At 40.6% G+C, this 21,738-nt stretch overlaps 1 protein-coding gene across 1 annotated transcript in view; it reads right to left on the bottom strand.

Annotated features, from left to right (window-relative positions):
* The window catches only part of SNTB1 (syntrophin beta 1), a 206,603-nt gene that overhangs the window by 86,750 nt on the left and 98,115 nt on the right, over positions 1-21,738 (bottom strand). The window lies entirely within an intron of this gene.

Genomic DNA, 21,738 nt, shown 5'->3' with positions numbered 1-21,738 from the left:
CATGGACACATGCTTTAATTTCTCTGGAGTAAATAGCTCGGAGTGGAATTGCTGCTTCATATGGTAGGTAAGTGTTTAACATTTTAAAGAATTACCAAACTGTGTATCAAAGTAGCAGTGTATGAAAGTTCTAATTCTTCCACATCTTTGTCAACACTTGATATATAGTGGTATCTCATTATAGTTTTAATTTGCATGTCTGTAATGACTAATGACGTAGATCATCTTTTCATGTACTTATTTCCTATCTATCTTCTGTGGTGAAGTGTCAGTATAAATTTTTGCCCCTTTAAAAAAAACTGTATTATTGCTTTTTATTGAATTGAGAGAGTTTTTCATACATATGTATATGTGTATTTCTGGACTCCTTAACATGTTCATTGATCAATTTATCTAGCTTGATATCAGTGCCCCACTGTTTTGGTCACTGTAACTTTATAAAAAGTCTTGAATGAGGTGGTGTTAGCCCTCCAATTTTGCTTTCTTCAAGACCATTTGGCTATTCCAGGTCCTTTGTATTTCCATATAATTTAGAATCAGTTTACCGATTTGTACAGAAAAGCCTGCTAAGATTTCGCTTGGTATGGCACTGGACCTACAGATCAAGAAGGGGAGAGTGGCCATCCTAGCAGTATAGAGTCATTCCTTTCTGTATATCCATATTTCAATTTGTTATAATTTTCTTTCCATCTGAAGGACTTTCTTTAGCATTTCTTATAGAACAGGCCTGCCGGTGATATGTTCTTTCAGCCCTTGTATGTCTGAACAAGTCTTTATTTCACCTTAATTTTTGAAAGGTATTTTCATTGGCTATAGAATTCTAACTTGACAGACTATTTTCTTTCACTACTTCGAAGACATTGCTTGACTCTCTTTGCAGTTCTTCTCATGGAAAATCAGTCACTGTCTTAGTCTATTCAGGATATATCCTGCTATAACAGGATATCATAAAATGGGTAGCTTGCAAACAACACAAACTTATTGCTCACCATTCTGCAGCCTGGGAAGTACAAGATCAGGGCACTGGCTGATTCAGTGTCTGGTGAGGACACTGTTCCTTCAGAAGTGGCCATGTTTTCACTGTATCCTGACATGGTGAAAGGGCTAGGAGCTTTCTAGGTTTTCTTCTTATAAGGGCACTAATCTTATTCATAAGGGCTCCACCCTCATGAACTAATTAATCCCCTTCCAAAGGTCCCACCTGCTAACACCATCACCCTGGGAATTAGGTTTGACCATAATTGGGTGGGGGAGGACACAAATAATTAGTCTATAGCAGGCCTTTCTCTTTGTCCCTCTCTCTATCTTTGCAGATTTTAAGATTTTCTTTTTATCACTGGTGTTGAGCAATTTGATGATAATGTGCCTTGGTGTCACTTTCTTCATGTGTCATGTATGTAGGGTTTATTGAGCATCTGTGGAGCTATGGGTTAATAGCTTGCATCAAATTTGGACAATTTTTAGCTATTATTTCTTCAAATGATTTTCTGTCCTTTGCCCCCTGTGAGGACCCAGCTATAGGTATATTACGCGGCTTGAATTTGTATCATAGCTCATTGATTCTCTGTTCATTTCTTTTTAAAAAATGTCCTTTCTCTCAGTGTTTCTTTGTGGATAGTTTCTATTTCTAGGTCTTATCTGCCATCAACCCCATCCAGTGCATTTTTCATTTTGCACTGTAGTTTTCATTTCTAGGAGTTTGATTTGCATCTTTTTTTTATGTATCTCTCATGCGTTTTAACTTTTTGAACATATGGAGTAGTTATACAAACTGTTTTGATGTCCTTGGCTTATTCTAACATCTCTGTCAGTTCCTTGTCAGATTCAATGGATTGGTTTTCCTCTTCATCATGGATCATATTTTCCTACTTCTTTGCATGCCTGGTAATTTTTTAGTAGATGCCAGACATTGTGAATTTTGCATTGTTGAGTGCCAGATATTTTTATATTCTTAAATGGTTCTTTCTGGGACACAGTTAAGCTACTTGGAAAACATTTGATCTTTCCAGGTGTTGCTTTAAGGTTTCTTAGGAAGGACTGGGTAGTTTTGCATCTAGGGCAAATTTTGTCCCTCTGCTGAGGGGAGGCCCTCAGTTTACTCTACCCAGTGTCCTATATAAATCACGCTATTTTCCAGTCCCACTGGCAGGACAGGCATTATTCCTGGCCTTGTGTGAGGGCTGAGCAATGTTATCTCTCTTCTTTTGGGGTCATTTTCTTCCTTGGCCCTTCTTAGTTTCCTTACACACATGTGCTCACCAGTATTTAACTGAACTCAAGGGATCCTCTTGAGGGAAATCTCCAGAATTCTCTCTGTGCAGCTTTCTCATCTCTGCTGTCTGCCTTGTGGGTGCTAGCTGTTTTGGTCTTCCTGGACTCTCAGCTCTGTCTTAACAACTCAAGGAGCCTTTAATGCTCCACAGGGGTTCCCTCTCCCTTTGCCATGGTCTGAAAACTCTCTCAAGGCAGAAAGCTAAGGTCATCTCAGGGATTGCCTTGTTTGTTTCCTATTTCTCGGGAATCACTGCCTGACGTCTAAGGTCTTGAGAACATAGTTTGCCTGTTTTTTGGTCGTTTCAGGTGTGAGAGTAAATCTAATTCCTGTTATTCCATCTCAATCAGAGTGGAAGTCTTGTACCTTGCCTTTTAAGATGTAGTCTTTTCAGCATGGCGGTCTTTATTAGTAAGGCATTATGGCGCTTGCAATCACTGCTATATTAAGTGACAGATTACATTGTATTCACTTCCGGTCAGTTCAAAAGCATTTACTGGGCAGTGCTGTCTTTCCAAAGAGGAACCAACCCCCCAAAGTATCTGTCTTTCTGGCATCCGTTTATCAGCAAACAACTTTGGAAGGAACCAATTATAAGGTGTGGATATTACCCATGGCTTTAATATTCCCTCCTTTTTTTCTGGGCCCGGCCAACACCATCACTTATTTTGCATCAAGCACAGCTGGAGGAAATAAAAAACACAAGTGACACCATTTTACTAATTGTAAGCAACCCTTAGGCTTAGACTTAGAGGCAGACATTGAAACTCTAGCGGGAAATACTTTATGCTGATGAGCTGTTGACTTCTCTGTTTCTTGCTCTTACTCTACTCCCTGTAAAACTATGATAGAAAATCGGCTCTACTTCGGATAGGAGAAAATGAAGCCTCAAATGGGTTCAGCTTAGAATGTGAGGGGATGAAGCAGTCTAGGATCTGGATACAAGGCTGATGACATTGAGAGGCTGGATCACGTACATATAACCATCTCCATAGTGCTTCTAATTTTGAGATAAGCATTTCATAAAAGTCATTGAGAGCACCATGTTGACCTTTTATGAGTTGGAGCACTGATATTTTGCCTGGATATGAGGCAGGGTGGGTGCTAGAATGTATTCTTGTTTAGAATAAAAGGAAAATCAGTTATCCCATGTGAACTGAAGGAACTTTTTCTGATCACTTGTTAAAGCTTTGTTTCCAAGGCATTGAGTGAATTTAATTAATTTCACCACCATCCCCTCCTTAATAAATTCCTCACACATGTGGAATCACTAGGAAATTGAATTTCATCTCTAGAAAACAACAACAAAAAAGGGGGCATTCAACTAGAGGATGAGAGATTAGTTTGTTGAAAGACCAGTGATCTAGTCAAAATGAAAATGCCTCTCAAACTGTAATGGGATGAATCATATTAAAATGCAGATTCTGGTTTGACAGGCCTGGAGTAGGGCCTGAGATTTAGCATTTCTCATAAACCCCCAGGGTGCGAACTGCTGCTGGAGTTCCTATAGCATACTTACTTTGAGTAACAAGAAGCTGGAAGACATTAAGACATCATTCATGTATCATTTTGCCACTAAGTTCCTATTGCAACCTGAGAACCCTTCTCAATTCGGCTTCAGATTACTCAAGTGTAAATTGTTCTCTAAGGTTCCTTCCAGCACTTAAAAATATATCGTGTTCTCAAAAGTATAGGTCTAGCTTCCTTGTATTCATGAATTCACCCATTCTATTGGCAGACATGTATTGAGCACCTACTACGTGTCAGACACTGATTAAGGTACTGGATGATTAAGTATGCACTAGCTCAAACCCCTGAACTAAGAAATCAATTCAGAGAAAGAATCAGGCAACGATAACATAATGTCATATATACTGTAAAGCTGCTTAAGCAATGGTTGTTAAGAGTCTACAGAGTCTGAGACTCTAAGTGTATTTTGGATAGTAGATAGGAGGGGTATGCCTCCCTAGCCCTGTCCTGGGACTGTTGGTCCATTCCTTGCACTTTCCCTGTCTTTGCTCAATATGATGGGGGTGGGGGAGATCATAACTTGAGGCTTCTGTGTCACATGGCTTCTGCCCGTAGAAGGCACTGGGCAAGACTGGAGGGTAGGGGGAAGGGAAAACCCCTGGTGGTTTTTCAGCTCTTCCTTTACCTTTATAAGCTATTCCCTACATTCAATTCCCTCTGTTTAAAATGCCAGAATAGTCTGTTTTCCTGGGTAGACCCTGCCGGGAAAGCTTCTGCAGGCTGGATTTTGACTTCCTGTAAACCATCCTCTGTGTTTGGGCTATGTAGGGCAGTGCAGGGACAGCTGGCCAATCTGGAGCAGCATGAGACCTGTCAGATTCCCAGAAATGCCTGTACTTGGGCCCTCGAGCTCCAGTAGGACTGTAGCTCTTGGCCCTCCTGGAAGGGGAGAGCCACTGTCTTTCCCAAAGCCAGCCCCACAGCTACCCCTCTTCCCCAGCAGCTCCTCTGGGCTTGAGTTCACAGCTCTCGGGACAAGCAATTCTAAGCTGAAGGGCTGCAACTGCAATAGGAACAGAGGCCACAGGGTAGTAGCGACACTGCTTGGAGCTCATCATAAAGCTTTCCAACTCTTACAAATAGGTAAGCAGAGGTCACAGTTCTGGTTCTCTCGAAAAAAGCTTCACTGAGATCATAGTTGAAGGTGTTTTTTTTCTTTTCCTAATAAATGGTGCCTCACAGGTTTCGCAACCTAATATGCTGACTGAAGCAATCATTGTAAAGAAGAATTTTTCTATCTGGGGATCAGGAAGATCTTGGGGCACTTCCAAGGCACCACAAAGATAATAGCTGAAGAAATTCTACACATCTGGCCCTGCCAACGGTAACATGCAGACTATAGGAATGCTGACTGGGAAAGCTGAGAAGTTCTTCTCCATCTCCTGGGTCTTTCTGGCATTTTCTTTCCCTCATCAGTCCATCCATCCATACATATATTCATCCAAAGAATATATATTCAATACCTACCCTGAGCCAGTCACTGGGCTGGGTGCTGGGGACAGAATTATGAGCAAAAGCAACCACTGCACTCATGGGAACTAGTGAGAGAGTCAGATGTTAGTAAAATAAAGACACAAATAAATGTAAAAACACCACGTGGTAACAGCTACAAAGGGCTGATACATGGAGCCTCAAGTTGAGGAAGCTTTGTGTTTCTTGTGGGTCCCAGTGAAAGGGTAATGAGCTGTAGACATCTTCAGCGAGGTATGTTTTTTTCTTCTTACATTCTTATAGCTTCATAGCTTATGCAATACTTTAGCATACATTACCTTATTTTATTTTGACACCCATGCTGCCAGGACAAGATTTTTAAAAAGGAAGCTTGAGAATTATTGTAGTGGAAACTAATTCAGATGGAAATATGAGAGTGAGGTTAAAAAACAGAGTGTTTTCAAGTCTCTGGTCTTCATTTATCAAAAAGTGGTGGTCTTGTCTTCAAAAGGAAGTGATTATAATCTAGAAAGGCAGAAGAAATGCCATGAAAATACACACAAATTCTAGCATTTTGGTTGTGGCAAAATTTGGTTATACTGTAATTTCGTCTGGTTTTGCTGAGACAAACACAAGCAAGGCTTCTTTTTGAACAAAGGTGTCCTCTAGAATCAGAGAAAAAGAGCCTTAGCCACAGATAATAAGAGTCTCCCAAAGCAACATCTATAATTGCAACAACAAAGGGTGCTTTTCACATGTTCTGAGTGTGAAAAGGCCCAATGGTCCTTCATCAGGTACCTTTAGGCCTTGCTTATTTACTTGAATGGCTTCAACGAAAAAGGAAGCAATATGGTTGTTTTTACGCTCTATATTAAATACTATATAAAGTTGGAAAGAAAGAGGAAAATTTTTCATTTATAGAAGACTCCTAGCTTCATGAGAATCACTGGTGTTTAGCAGTAAACATTAATCAGCTCGACTGAATGGTTAGTATATTTACTTACATGAAGATTATATTAGTCACGGTAGGATAGGTTTATACTGTGGTATCAAAATATTCTGAAATCTCAGTCAGCTAACCTAACCAAACTTTATGAAAATAAAGTGGGCATATGCTACATGTCCAAAAAGGGTCTGAGGTGGGGGTGGGATGTGTTCCATTAGGTCACTCAGGGAGCCAGGCTTAAGGAAGCTCCACCATTTATAGTGGCATCTCTAAGAACATGTGTGCCCATCACTGCCTCAGCTCAGAAGTGTACACATCATTTCTGATCACATTTCACTAGTCAGAATTAGTTGCAAGGCCCGATACTACTAAAGAAGGCCTGGAAATTCAGGAGAACAAATGGATTCTTTGGTGAGCTCTACTGTCTTTGCCACTATAACCGATTTCCAGAACTCTACAAAATTGATTTAGCAGGGGAGATAACTACCATTGGCACAATTCTCCAAACCATACCAAGGCACAGAGTGTCCTCTCAGCTCTTGTTTTAAGTCTTTAAAAGGGAAGGGGAGATAATTAGTATTTCTTGAGCTTCTACCCAGTAACCAACACTTTGTGTGACAGATGTTGTGAACTGGTTTACTCAGCCTCATTGTACTCTCTTTATGATGCAGAATGCTAAAAAACAAAATAAATTTAAAAAGAAAAAAACAGCATCTTTCCAGGTTCCCTTGCAACTAGGATTCTGGAGACATATTAGGTTCTGCTATATATATATATGTATGTATATTCTGTGAGATTTAGAAGGTGAAGGTGAAGAGGAGAACATACTCCTGATGTTTTGATTACCACTGCTGGCAAGCAAAGCTGTCAGTGTCAAAAAGAATAGGCAGTAGCAGCTGGCTTGGAGCACCAGTGTTCAATCACCAGCTTTCCAGGTGTCAAGAGGCAGTTGCAAGGTGCCAGCATCCTCATTCCCGTTCCCTGGCTCCTGGATCACTGCTCTGGTACTATATAATTCTTACAGCTCCAACGGCAACCTCCTGGTCCCCCACTTTCCTGATTATATCAAATTTATAGTGTTCCGAGGGTCATTAGTGGAGACCCCATCTGTAGTAGAGACCAGTTGTTTTTTTTAAGCAACTCACTCCTTATACAGGCATACTTCATGTTATTGTGCATTGCTTTTCTGTGCTCCACAGTCGTTGCGTTTTTTACGAATTGAAGGCAAGACCCTCCACCACCATAAGATTATTATTCACTTTATCCCTGTAGTCTGGAACTGAATGTGTAATATCTGTTAAGGGTACCGGTATTAAATCCCCCTCTGCTTAAGTTACCTAGACTGGTTTCTATTTCTTTCACGCTAACATTTGCTAAATACTGTTATATACATAAATTCTTCTAACAACTTTCTGAGAACTCTTCATTATTGAACTGAGTGAACCTGTACTTTCAGAGAATCTAGGTTTGAGATAAAATAACTGAAAGAGTAAATTTGTTTGAAGTCTTTTCTTCTAGCTTTAAAATTCATGTAAATGAACTCTATAATAAATTCTATTCTCGCAAAATTCATGTTCCTGGAAGGCATACCTTTTCATTCAGTGGCTTTATATGTTCCCTTAGAAAACCCACCTTATCCAAGGTGTGATACATTCCTCGTTTTGAAAGGCATTTAATCTGTGGAACAACTCTGAAAAGTAGGTCTCATTATACCCATTTTATAGATGGGTTGATGGGGGCACGGAAAGGTGAAATAAAGTGTACAAGATCACAAAGAACTAGGTTTAAATCCGTCTGATTTCAGAGTCACAATCTCTTTCCACTAAAACATGCAGACTTCTAAGAGAGCAATTCATTAATTCACAGCTCCTCTGAACACTGATTTGTAATGGAGGTTTGGGTAGTTCATTTAGCTCAATGCTCATATGTACTAGTTAGTTCTTCTCCCCTCCACAGACATCAAAAACTATAAGCATCTGCCTCAAAATGGTGTATTTTTCCCCTTATGAAGGATTCAGAAAGAAAAAAAAAAATGGATGGAACACAACAGAAAAATCTTCAGAACTGGAAAAAAAATGGCAAAACACATGTTCTCTATACTGCTGGTCATTCATGAATAGAATTATTATAACTTTGCACACATACGCTATAACGATAATAGATTTGTGAAACCTGGAAACCTGAGGCAAACTGAAGCCCGTGTTATCCTGGGATTACTATGGTATCAGCAGAACTATTTTGGTTTGAATTCCTACTCTGGCCCATACATGCAGTTTTACCTGTCACTCTCCTTCTCTACGAATCTGACAGCAGGCTAGAGAATTTTACTGGGATATTTCTGTCTGGCCTTGGAAGGCGTCTACCCCTTCTTAGTGATTCAGGTCCTGTCTCTGTCTTTCCTGGAGAAATTAATCTAAAGATACCATTTGCAAATTGACCCAGTTCTTCAAACTGTCAGCTACTACTGATGCAGTATCAGACAGAAATGTACAAAGTCACGCTGTGGTTTTCATCCACCCAAACAGCTTTTTGTACTTTTCAGTTCAAAATTTTACCCAGGGCTTTCCAAGTAGTACCTAAAACTATCTGAAAAGTTCTTAGCACATCTTCATGACACTGAAAGAATCCTTTGATAATCGTCTTAGGGATGGACATTTCCGAAAAATGAATGAATGGAAAGAGATTACATTTGCTAAGTGCTGACTATGTCCCAGCTATTAGGCTCCTATCAACGTATTTAATTCTTAAAACAGTACCCACGTAGAGATACTATCACCCTCATTTTATATATTTAAACAAAATTTGAAAGAAGTTAAGTAAATTCAGTGAAGTCATCCAGATAATAAGTAGAAAAGCTAGTAATGAAACTCAAGTTGGCCTGGCCTGAAAGTCCATCATCTTTCCAAGGCTGCACAATACAGCCAGGAAAACATATCATCAGAGAGCGTGAGGAAATAGCTTCAGGAATTCTGATTTCGGGATCTAGGATTTTGTTTCCAGGTAACATGAGAAAACATTTTCCAATTGCCTGAATATTTAATAATACAGGAAACAAAAACAAATTGTACCACTTGGTGTTTACTGTGTGTTTCATAACAGAGGTGGAGGAGAGGGTTTTCTTCCAGGGGGAAAAAAAGCAGCACATTACAAGTGCAAGTGTGTCTGTAGAGGGAAAGAGATTTGGCGTTTTACATGAGAGCAAGTTAACATTAAAACGATTCTGCAGCTTTGAGTATTGAGTCTCAAGATCAGGGGTTACCGCTCAAGTGTACCCCTTTCTCCCCTCACATCTCTGTCTATCTATCTGTTGCCTTTTGATAAATATTTCCCTGTCAAAACCAGCTTGGCATGGTAACAGCAGCACTCTTACCTGTGCCTTCTCCAGCCCCCAGCTTTGTCATAATGGAATGTGATACTTTCTCTAGTCCTCTGTCGCTTTTGGAGGAGAGGACGCAAATCCATCATCAAGGTCATTTCTTAGCTGAGCTGCCCTGTTCACTCCCCACTACACTGCCCTTCTGTAGCTTCCAGCTTGAGTAAAATAAACTGTCTTTTCCCCTGAGCCTTTCAATGGTCACCTCTATATCCAACGTGCACCACTGTAGCTAAAAGAAATCTTGATCAAAACTCTAGCCAGGGAATAACACCTATTATTAAGCAGGAACCTATAAATATTGATTTGGGACTGTCCAAGGTGTTTTTATCCAACAGGTCAGGAAATGAAGTGTTTGGGTTAACCATACTTTTCTTATAACTAGTTATCACTTGTCATATATGTATCAGACATATTTTCAAAGAGGCAGAATGAAATGACCCTTTCGTGATTTTTTTTCCTGTTTTTGCCTTCAGAGGCTTTCTCTGCCCTTCTTTGCCTTACTCTGTGCTCTAAGATGTCAAATTCTATATACTAAACAAGAGCATCGCTCAGGCTTTCTAGCCACTGACTCCCAGTTGTGTACAGCCAATCAGAAACATGGGCATGAGATTCTAGAACGGGAGAAGAGAAAGGGTTGGGGTGCTGACCTACCCCCAATCCTCTCTGGGCCACTGTTCATCTCCCAAGACTCGTCCTCCCCAGGCTGCAGTAACTTCCCTCCTTTGCTAAGTCCTATGGGCTTCTCCAGCCATTGTTGGTCCCTTTAACACAACCTACTCTTCTGTAAATAGTCACTTCATTAAACCCTCTTCGGTTAACCCTTCAAGGGTATGTCCTGCCAGGACCATCACCGAGATCACTGTAATTGCCATTCTGTATTTAGTGAGAGATTTCTATGTGCTATTATAAGAACCATGGCAAACGCAGAAGGAAAACCAGACATGCTGCTATCCTCATCTTGCTTGACAATCCAGTCGGGGGCCTAACAGTACCAAAAGGCACGTCACACTCTGACTCTCAATCCAGGCACTGTCTCCAAAAGCCCAAACCCATCCTATGCCTTCACCTATGCCCACCCTCTACCAAAACACACCCGTCCTCAGTCTCATTCACTCAGGGCCAGTGTAATCATCTAGGAAACAGGGCCAGGTAGCTGGCTGACCATGGCTATATGTCCGTGGATGACAACACAAATTGGTTCTGGACGCCTTCTCTTTCTTCATCCCTCCAAGCCCATTTGCTTCTGAATTTCTGCAGAGTCCATCTCTTAACATCTCTCAAATCCATCCAACTTCTCTTTCATGCACTGTCCTACTCCAGTAGTGCTTTCACAGAACTGTGCTTTTGCTTGCCTGGGAACTAGACTCGTACTATTTCCTTTGCCAAGAATACCCTCCCTGTCTTCCTACCCCAACCTGTGACCTGGAGAACTTCTATGTTATTATTCAGTCTCAGCAAAGACACCCCTTCCTTCAACAGTCATTCCCTGTTGCCACCCCCCAACCCACCTCCAAAACCAGCACTTTGGACTAGGGAGTTTTCCTGGGAGGGAGCTTCCATAGCACCCTGAATTCAGTTCCCTCATCACCTTTTTGTAGTACTGTTTGGTAATTGCCGGCTTACTTGTACCTCTCCCCTACCCGACGGTGTCAGGGCAAAAACTCGGTCACTGCTCCTGCCTCAGCACCTTTCAAAGAACCTGAATGGCCCAAACTAGTTAAAACTTGAAAGTTAAGAAAAGGAAAGAAATCACAACCAGGTTTAATGGACCGGAAAGGTCAAAAGTCCTGTTCTAGTAATTTTTAGGAACAAAGGGAGTATCTCTTAACAGACACAGGCCCTGTGTGTCCAAGGAGGTGTTGTTCTAAATGTATCTGCAGCTCTTAGTGCCCCAAACCATCCTCCATTAAGGAAAATAAAACTCCACACGTGTGTGGAAGGAAGGGAGGGCAGGGACTGCTCTGTGAACTGATGCCCGCACCTCTTCTCGCTATCCCTAGGTAGATGATGCCTGCTTGAATAGAGGATGCCTGCATGAGAGCATTGGGGTTATTTTCAGAAGCTTCATTATCTCAGCTGGAAAATCCTGGGGCAGCTCTTTGCAAACTAAATGCAGTTCAATTAATGTATCAAGAACAAAGGATCAGGACCTGAACATTGAGAGTCAACATTAGCAAAAATCTCTTAGCACCCAGATGGTCAAGTTCAACCTCTCCAAGTGCTCTTAAAACAGGAGAAACTGAAATTTTTCTGGAATGATCCTTAGAGGCATGGGAGGGCTAAAATGAACTCATTTTATTGTGTATTGAAGAAATCATGCGGCTAGTCTTCGCAAGCCCTCTCCTCTATTCTTTGTCTCAAGGCTAACCAAAGATAGTTAAATTCCTTTTTTTAAACTAGCATCCCATTGCCAGGGAAACCTTACTAATTCATCTCGCACTGATTAAAAATGTATGATAATTAGGATGAATACTGAAGTTTATATCTATGGAGGAAACAGATTTTCTTAAAAATAACAAGGCTATGAAAATGTTTTTTAAGCTCATTAAAATGAATCTTTTGTGCGGGGGAAAACAGTAGTGGCTTAGCTATTCATGTTTATCTCTTCTCCCTTAAAAGATCCTAGTTAAAAAAAAAAAATCGGTAAAATAGGTATAAACCCACAACAGAGTAAGAGAGGCAAGAATTTAATACGTGTTTGAAGGCCAGAGAGCAATGGAGTCAGGTGGAGCCAGGTAACTGACTGGGGAGTGGAGGGAGAACCCAGGAAGGTACAATCTAAGGGCTGCAGTAGGACTCCAGGGCAGTGAGCTGCTGGGATCTGCACAAATTGCAGGAACTTGGAACCTCTAGAGAGAGGGTCAGGGGTGATGCAGGGCTGAAAACAAGGGTCCCATGTGAGGTCTTCAAGCTGAGTAGTGGGACTCTGAGAAAGCTGACAGATGGGTGTTCTCCCACCCTCTTGCCACTATCCACTCTCAAGGCAATTTATTTATTTATTTTTTTATTTTTATTTTTTTTAAAGATTTTATTGGGGAACGGGAACAGGACTTTATTGGGGAACAGTGTGCACTTCCAGGACTTTTTCTCCAAGTCAAGTTGTTGTCCTTTCAGTCTTAGTTGTGGAGGGCACAGCTCAGCTCCAGGTCCAGTTGCCGTTGCTAGTTGCAGGGGGCACAGCCCACCATCCCTTGAGGGAGTCGAACCAGCAACCTTGTGGTTGAGAGGACGCACTCCAACCAACTGAGCCATCCAGGAGCTCAGCGGCAGCTCAGCTCAAGGTGCCCTGTTCAATCTTAGTTGCAGGGGGCACTGCCCACCATCCCTTGCAGGACTCAAGGAGTTGAACTGGCAACCTTGTGGTTGAGAGCCCACTGGCCCATGTGGGAATCGAACTGGCAGCCTTCGGAGTTAGGAGCATGGAGCTCCAACCGCCTGAGCCACCGAGCCAGCCCATCAAGGGAATTTATTTTAAATGAAAGCTTGCATTATCAAAATAATGAAGGTGGACAATTGAAAAATCAAATAGATCTAAAATATTTATTTTTAAAAAGTGATGCTTACATGTAGAATCTAAAAATTGACTACATGGGCAAAGTAAACAGAAATAGTCTCAGAGATATACAAATAAAACAGATGGTTGCTAGAAGGGAGGGGGGTGGGGATGAGGGAGAAGGGGAAGGGATAGACAGCATACACTGGTAACTACAGTATTGCCACGGGGATATGAAAGACAGTTTGGGGAATATAACCAATAATGTAAAAGTTCTGTAGGATGTCAGATGGGCACATGTCTTATTAGGGAGACCACTTCATGGACGGTGTAGATGCTGGACCACTGCGCAGTACACCTGAGGCTGAAGCTGAACAATATTGTATGTCAACTATTTATATATAATTATATACAGTCACAGGATATGGAGTACAGCATAGGGAATAGAGTCAATGAAATTGTAATAGATATAAACAATATCAGAGGGGCAATAGATTGGGGGAGGAGGTTATCACTTTGTGAGGGATGAAATGTCTAACTATTGCATTGTTTCGTACATCTGAAACTAATAAAAAAATGATGGATATTTATCATTCACTTCGTAGCCCACTTGTAAATCAATCTACAGGCTTATGTCTGAGATTTGGCAAATTTTCTCCTATTATTTATTTGATAATGCCCTCCTCTGTTTTCTTTTTTCTCTCTCTATCTCTCTCTCTGAATCCCCTGATGGAAGGATGTCTGACCTCCTGAAAGAGACTGGATGGTTCTCCCCTAGGTAACTCAATGGACCCAGAGAAAACTTCCAAATGCTGACATTTGTAGGATTGGAAGGAGTCTCTTAGGTTCACTTGCCAAACAATAACTGTACATGAATTCTCATCTATTGGTAAGCCTCCCTCCCCATACAAAGATCCCAGCAGGTTTTTTAGTCGCTCAGTGTAAAAAAAAAGAGAAGTTTGCAAAGGATCATAAGACATTTGAGGAAAGCCTCCAACAAGAAAGATGAAGATCGGAACAAACAAACAGAAAAAAAGTAACTGGAGAAACAAAGAGCACAAAGAAAAATAAACAAAACTAATTAATAGTCTCCAAGAATTAGGAGAAAATATGGTGTCCATAAAACAAGAAAGAACAAAATTTTACTAAAATGAAACATCCAGAGAACAAAAAGAACTAAAATATAACTGGTGAAATTTAAACAGAATATATTCATGGGAAAGGTCATAAAATATAAAGTTTAAAAATGTGGTAGAAGTAATAAAGAAACAGAAAATCATTCCAGGAAGTTAGACATCTTTCCAACGGGGGGGTGGCGGGGGGAGAGAGAGAGAGAGCAAAAAGAGAGGAAGATATTATCAAATAAATAATAGGAGAAAATTCCCCAGATTTCAGACATGAGTCTATAGATTGATTTACCAATGAGCTGCAAAATGAATGATAAACATTCATTGCTTTTTTTAAAAAAGAAATCTTTTAGAACTATTTGATTTTTAAACTGTCCACCTTTATTGTTTTGATAACATTCAAACTTTCATTTAAAATAACTTTAAAAAGGGAATGTTGTATCTATTTTCTTAGGTTTGTTATGAATGCCGCAAGGCGTGCCTCCTTACTTTGTCTTACTATGTGCACTTAAAAATAATGTAACCTTTAGGGCTTTATTTCCTTTTTCATGTTTCTGATTAATTCAGCCCTAAATTTCCCCTTCCCAACCACTTTTAAACAAATTGTTGCAATTTTACTATATATTTCACTTCCTATATTTCTCAAATGCAGAATGTGTGCACTGTTGAATCAAACACCAAGGTCTTCACTCTTTTTACGCATACCCTTCCTATAGTAACAAAATATCTCACTAGGAGTGGTCTAGGTAAGAAACAAGGATAGATAGGTAGTAGGTAGATAGATAGATAGATAGATAGATAGATAGATAGATAGATAGATAGATAGTGATAGAGGTGATAGATACCATGTTTCCCCGAAAATAAGACCTAACCGGAAAATAAGCCCTAGCATGATTTTTCAGGATGCTTGTAATATAAAATAAGCCCTAATGAGTCTTTTGGAGCAAAAATTAATATAAGACCCGGTCTTATTTTTGGGGAAATACGGTAAATTAGATAGATGGATGGATGGATGGATGGATGGATGGATAGATGATAGATAGATAGATAGATAGATAGATAGATAGATAAATAGATAGATAGATAGATATGAATAAGCATGACCAAAATGGTGCTCCTGGTGGGTGGTAGAGAGAAGTGCACACTTTCAAATGAAAGTGGTAGATTGTCCAAAAGATAATATGTTTTTTGTTTGTTTGCTTGTTTGTTTATTTTTAATTTTTAAACATGATGATAAAAGTTTAACTTTTTTAAAAATTATAATTGGAAAACTAGACCATTGACTTCTGTTCATGATGTACATAGTTAATGACAAGCAGCTCCATAGCCATGTGATGAGGCTTCCAGTTCCAGTAAAATGGTGCTCTACACAAATTCAGGAAACCTTCTGCGATGAACACCTGGATATGCTAATAAGATATAATAAGAAAAGTTTGCTCATTTGTGTTTTAATATAATACTGAGCTTGTAGGAAAGGAAAGGAAACCCTCAGGTCTCCCACAAAAGGGTGTGAGGGTATTGAAAACCAGGCTGGTGAGTATTCAAGCTGATCACAAGGCATTCTGGGAAAGTGAGGTGGGGGTGGGGTCTGGCAGGGAGTGGGGTGGGTAGTGGTGAGTGGGCCAAGGATGGGGAGTTTGATATATAGGTGATAGGTAAGGCTTTGTAAACCCATGAGTTGAGAAAGTGGAACGAAGTTTCCTGCAGAATGCCAGAAATGTCAAAAGGTTAAAAACGTCTGTGAAAGGATGTCTTACAAAATAATCCCTGCTCAACAGCTTGAGGAAATGACCTGGAAACTTTTCTCTCCTGGGAAAAAAAAAACACCACAAAAAAAAAGCCTTTTCCCTCCCCTCCACCCAGGAATGAGGATAGTTTGATTGAAAGCTGCATTTATGCCATGGTTATAGTGACAGGCATTAGAGGATGGGTACATTAAGTCATCTCATCATCACAACCGTTACACATGGTCAGTATTATTAGGCACATTTTATAGATAAGGAATGTGGGAATCAGAGAGATTAGATAATTTAGCTAAAGTTAAAGGGAGTAAGTGACAGAATTGGGACTCAAACCCGTATTTTCGAACTTCAACTCTAGAGTTTTATTCACTGATATTAGCACGTCGTTAATTCGGGCCTGTTTTAGATTCTTAAACTGTGTCCACTTACTATAGCACCAGTATATATGGATTTTACATTTGTCCTTTGTTTCCAAAATGTAAATGTCAATCATGATCTGCTAGCAATAGTTTCAGTTATGAGGCCATCATGATGTTTGCAACCAAGAATGAAGAAAACAGAGCCAGAAAAAACACATATTCTGTGAGCCTCTTAACAGAAGAAGCACTGTTCCCAAGGGTGTACTATAATGATAAAACATAGAAGTACATCATGAATCTTCATTCCAGATGTATTAAGGAGAAGATTTTTCAATAGTAATCCAGGTGTAAAAACTGTAGTTGAGAACTCTACATATGGTGTGTGTGCGTTGTGTGTGTGTGTGTGTGTGTGTGGAGGGGGGGCAATACTGGGTAACACTGAGTAAAGGAGGTAGAAATAAGGCTAAAGTAGTAAAATGATTACTCTTTTGTTGATGGTCATCAAAAGACCACCTGTTTATAAATGTGTAACTAATGTATTTGGGATCGTCTAAAACTCCAAACAAGGTGACATGGGAGGAACTTCGGGGAGCTAGGACTGGAAAATAATTTAATTTCATAAGAAAGATATAAGTCCACTGTTCAGATCCTCATCGGGAATATGATTGTGTGAGCTGAAGGGGACAGAGGAGAAGCACCGGGGTTCCCCAGCCCATTTATGTATACCCCAAAGGAGATGGGGGATGCAGTAAAGCATAAATTAACAGAAAGGCCACGTTGGTGAGGCTCTCCTGATCCAGGAAGGGAAGGCTTCCAGCTTCTTTGTCTAAAATATACATCTTAAGGCCTATTGGCATCACTTATATCGATGACCTTGATGACAATTTAATTTCTCACACAGCTCGCCGACATGGAGAGAATGCATTGCTTAGCTTTTCTCGAAGAGCCACGTCACTTTTATTCCTTGGTGCCCTGGTATTCTGCTTCTGGTTACACGTGTCTTCCAGTACAGCCTGCCTATAATGGGAGGACATACAGCCCCTCCTATGTGAGCATTTCCATCTGCTTGACAATTGCTTTGCCCATTACCCCTGAATTCTGGCTTGTTTGGTTAATATGAGTCCACTCCTCACAGATGGAGCCAATGTCACTATTCCTCTAATCATATTTCTGATCCCTAAGGCTGAAGATTGGATGCTGGATTGTGAGGGTCTCACAGAGGGCACTTTGTCGGAACATATCCATGTGTCCCGTAGGACTGACCTGATCAGACCCCTCTGAGTCATAATGTGCTGAGCAGAACTTTTCCATATGAAACCACAACAGAGCCTTCTGTGAAGTTTTCATTTGTGCGCCATAAATAGAGAGGTGTACTATTTTTCAAGAATGGTTTATCAATCCATAATTTAACCATGAAGGTCTACTGTGGAGACCGTTACTAGCAGGCATCATGATGATGAAAGCTTCACACGCATTCCATATTGGGCCATCTACTTTTAACCCCATTCACTGACTAAAAGGTTGTCCTGGTTTCTTTAAGTGTGCTCAGCCTGGCAGCATAGAGCTGTGTTTTTATTTATTGTCTTATTCCTAACACTACGTAGTGGAAGATTATTTTAAGAGAAGTTTTTGAACAGGTAAGAATACCAAAAATAGACAGATCAATATGCCATTTTTCATTTATTAACATCATATATTTTTGAATGTCCGCTTTATATCAAACTATGTTCTAGAAAGCTGGGAGATTAAAATGAAAACATGGGATGCCCCAGATAGCAAGGGTCTTATGATTTTAAGAACTGGGTAGCAACATAAGAAAAAAATATTGCAAGTCATTATAAAGGGTGCTGTCGTGGATGGTGGGATCTGTGCTATACCTGTGCTGAGGCTTAAAGGGTCACAAGGGCATTGTCAGGGAGGCAAGTGAAGGACATGCACAGGTTGTTTAAGGATACTGGTGCACACAGGATAAGGTGGGAGGAGCTGGAGAGTTAGGGAAGATCCAACACCTCATTGGTTTTGAGGAGTTTCTGTATTAGTGAAGGTGAGAGGGAGCCATTTTGACCAAATGAATGTTTTGAGTGTTTCACGCTCCCTTGGCTTAGCTGGGCATAGGGTAGACGGGAAGGGGTGGGGAAAGGAGCAAACTAGAAACAAAGCACCTGGTAGGAAATACGTCCAAATAGTCTGGAGGACTGAGGAAGTGGCCTGAACTAGGGCAGTGGCTGTGATGGCGGAGAGCTGAATATGAAAAACAAGAGTTATTTAAGAGGTAGGATTATAAAAAAGGTTGTAATCATTGACAGCCACTAGCAGGGACATATTCTTGTGGATTCAGTGCCTGCTGGGTGACCTTTTTCACAGAAAGAGCAGCAATCCTGCCTGCTGTTCTATGGCTGTTTCTATTTGAGAAATGGAACATTAGAGTTTGTAATGCAAACTCTAAGAAGCTGTGTGTCACTCACCGAGGGGATTAAACCCCGAGATGCTATGGTATTTGTCATCAGTTCTCAGGCTTTAGTATCTAGGAGACCATTAACTCCTGGTGACGGTGCTTACAATTCAGGTGAGCTGTTCTGCCAGGTGCTAGAGAGTAGGAGGCAGTGGGGTATCATGATTAAGAAATTGGGCTTGGTGTCAGCCAGGCCTGGGCCTGAATCCCAGATTGACGGTTTGCTTCAACTCTCGCTTCTGAACTAAATTTCATTGTCTATAAAGTAGAGATTAGAATATTCACCCCCAGGAATTTGGATTAAATGAGGTACTTGCTCAAACTCACACATCAGTGGTGAAACTAAGGTTACATTGTGAGTCTAGCTAACTCCAAACTATACACTCTCCCTTTTTCCTTCTTTCTCTTTTATATGTAATATGTGCATTTCTTTTTTATCATTTTTATTTTTTAGAAAAGGGACAATTTCAGTTTTGATTTCTCCTTTGCCCCAAGAGTAATTTCATAGAGAGCTTTAAAGAATCCATGAAGAAAAGCTTTCTATTCTTTGGTTTTGTTATGGATTTTCTAGTTTTACTCCACTGTCATCAGCAGATGTTTTTGTATTATTTCTACCTTCTGGAATTTACTGCATTTTTTGCGACCTATCCGGTGGTTAACTCTGTGTATGTCCTATGTGGTTTTGAGAAGAAACTGTATTATCTCTTATCAGGGTACAAAGTTTGCAATGTGTCCAGATCTCCCTTAGTAAGTACGTTATTTGGGTCTTTTACATATTTATTTACTTTTTGTCCACCGGCCTGTGTTTGGACTGAGAGTAGTATGTTCAATTACATAATATGAGTATGTTTCTATTTCTTCTCACGTCTCCCCCAGGTTCTGCCATAAAGGTCGCTGTTGAGTTGTTTGGTGTGCATGTATGACGGTGAACGTTCTTTGCAAACTCTGGTCTTTAGCTTAAACCAGTCCTTCTTTGCCTTATTTTGTGCTTTTCAATCTGCATTTTCCCTTGTCATATATCAAGATCAGAACAGATTTTTTTGGTTGTTCCCGTTAGTTTGCATCTTCTTGGGATGCTTTGCCCATTCCTATATTTCTCAACCTTGTAAAAGCACTTTGTGTTACGTATGCCTCCCATTCAGCCCAGAGTCCATATTTCTGAATGGTACGTTACACTCTGCCCAGCATATAACTGGAGTTCCATAAAATATTTCTTTTCTTTTTCTTTGCTTTGCTTTCTCAACCAGGCTCAAAACCTGGCCCCCCACACAGCCTTTAATTTTTTTTTTCAGTGTTATTAGGTATATTGACAAAACGGTATGATATTTAAAGTGTACATTGTGGTGATTTGATACACGTATACATTAGGAAAGGTTAATATTATTACCAGAAGTTTGGGATCTGTCTGAACTGAAGTCCTCTCCTGGAACTTCTGGTTTAGCAGGGTTATAATTTCCATCCTACCCTGATGAGTCTCACACCCAAGCAGAACAGGCTGTCGCTTGCTACCTGGGAGGCCCTCATACACTCATCATGGGTAGACTTGAATGGCACTGATACAAGAGTTTAAAAACGCATTCCCTCTATGGGCTTGACAGAATGAAGTTTCCAGTATTTGAAGTAAGACCTGATAACTCCCCAAATATCCTTTAAAATATAATTAAATGCCTTGAGAGAAATGTTATAACATATAAGTCCACCGCTGGGAGGGAACCCTAGAAATCACTTCCTTGAACTGTCTCCCCAGTGCATTAATAATTTCTACGATAGCCCGAGTTTTCTAGTCTGTGTTTTTTTCCTGGTAAACGGACCCTGTCACCCACCCTACAGGCATGAGTTTGAAGCCCATTTGTGTCAGATATTAGCTTCATGATATCTGGAACTTACATAAGCACTGAGCCTCAGTTTTTTCTCTATAGAATGGGGACAATGACTGAAACTCAGGGGGTTGTTGAAAGGACTAAGTAGAGTTACTAATTCAAGGAGTGGGCAGGCAGGGCGAAGGACCAGGCAGGTAATTAAAGAAATCCTCTCAGTGTAAGGCAATATGAGGCATGAGGAGAGTTCCTTTCTTTGTCGAAGGAGAAACCTTTACTGGACTCCTGTAGATTGGAGCCCTACCTGCAGCAACTTGGCCTAGTATCACTAGATCTACTGATTTTTCCAGAAAAGCAGAAACCTGGATTCTTAATGTAAAATTTCCCAACTATTCATTGTGGTCACTGACTCAAATTTATTTAAAACACTAGATGGGTCATTAAAAAACCCTATCGGTGGCCTGGGTACCCCTGTAGGCTGCCACTTTGCAGTCTCTGCTCTAAAGTAATTAGCATAATGCCCAGTACCAGGTAAGCACTCAATAAATTATGAATTCATCAGATCTGAAACCTTAGCCATCAGACTCCTGGGAAAAAGAACACGTTTGATTGGGTGGGTACGAGGCCAGGGAAGAGGAAACTCAGAGTTACTAAGATATCAACCATAGGCCCAGGAGAGTGGCAGAAACTGAGGGGGTACAACACAGAGAACAGATGGGAGTGGATTATCTACGAATTCTGCCTCCTTCCCAGTCTGTCTCCTCTGACTCATCTTTTGCTGATACCCCCAGCTGTCTCCTAAAACCTCTGATCTCTGATGCCTGTGAACACAGAGCTGACACAGGACGGGTAGGGGGAATGAGGTAAATCCTGCAGCTGGCTGGAGTAAGGGCCAGCAGCTTCCTTAGAATGAGCTTTCTGGGAAAGAAAACAAAAAGAGCATTGAGCTGTGAGCCAAGGAGGCAACTTTTGTCCTGCTCCTACTCCCTTTGGCTTTTTTCCTCATCAGCAACACTGAATCTAGCCAAATACTTCCTACTCGGGTGGGTTGCAGCTGTCCCACACATTATATGGCAAATAAGAGCCAGCGGAATTGTTCCTATTTTTAGCATTTGTGTATGAATGCAAAGGTCACCAAGAGTCCCCATTTGCTGGGTCAATTCCCCTCCCTCTTCTTTACGTGTCTCTTGTTT

Source organism: Rhinolophus sinicus, chromosome 6 (assembly GCF_057876585.1).
Source record: "Rhinolophus sinicus isolate RSI-liver-muscle chromosome 6, RSI-T2T, whole genome shotgun sequence".
In the NCBI taxonomy this organism is placed as follows: Eukaryota; Metazoa; Chordata; class Mammalia; order Chiroptera; family Rhinolophidae; genus Rhinolophus; species Rhinolophus sinicus.
This window is presented reverse-complemented; position numbering and strand designations above follow the sequence as displayed.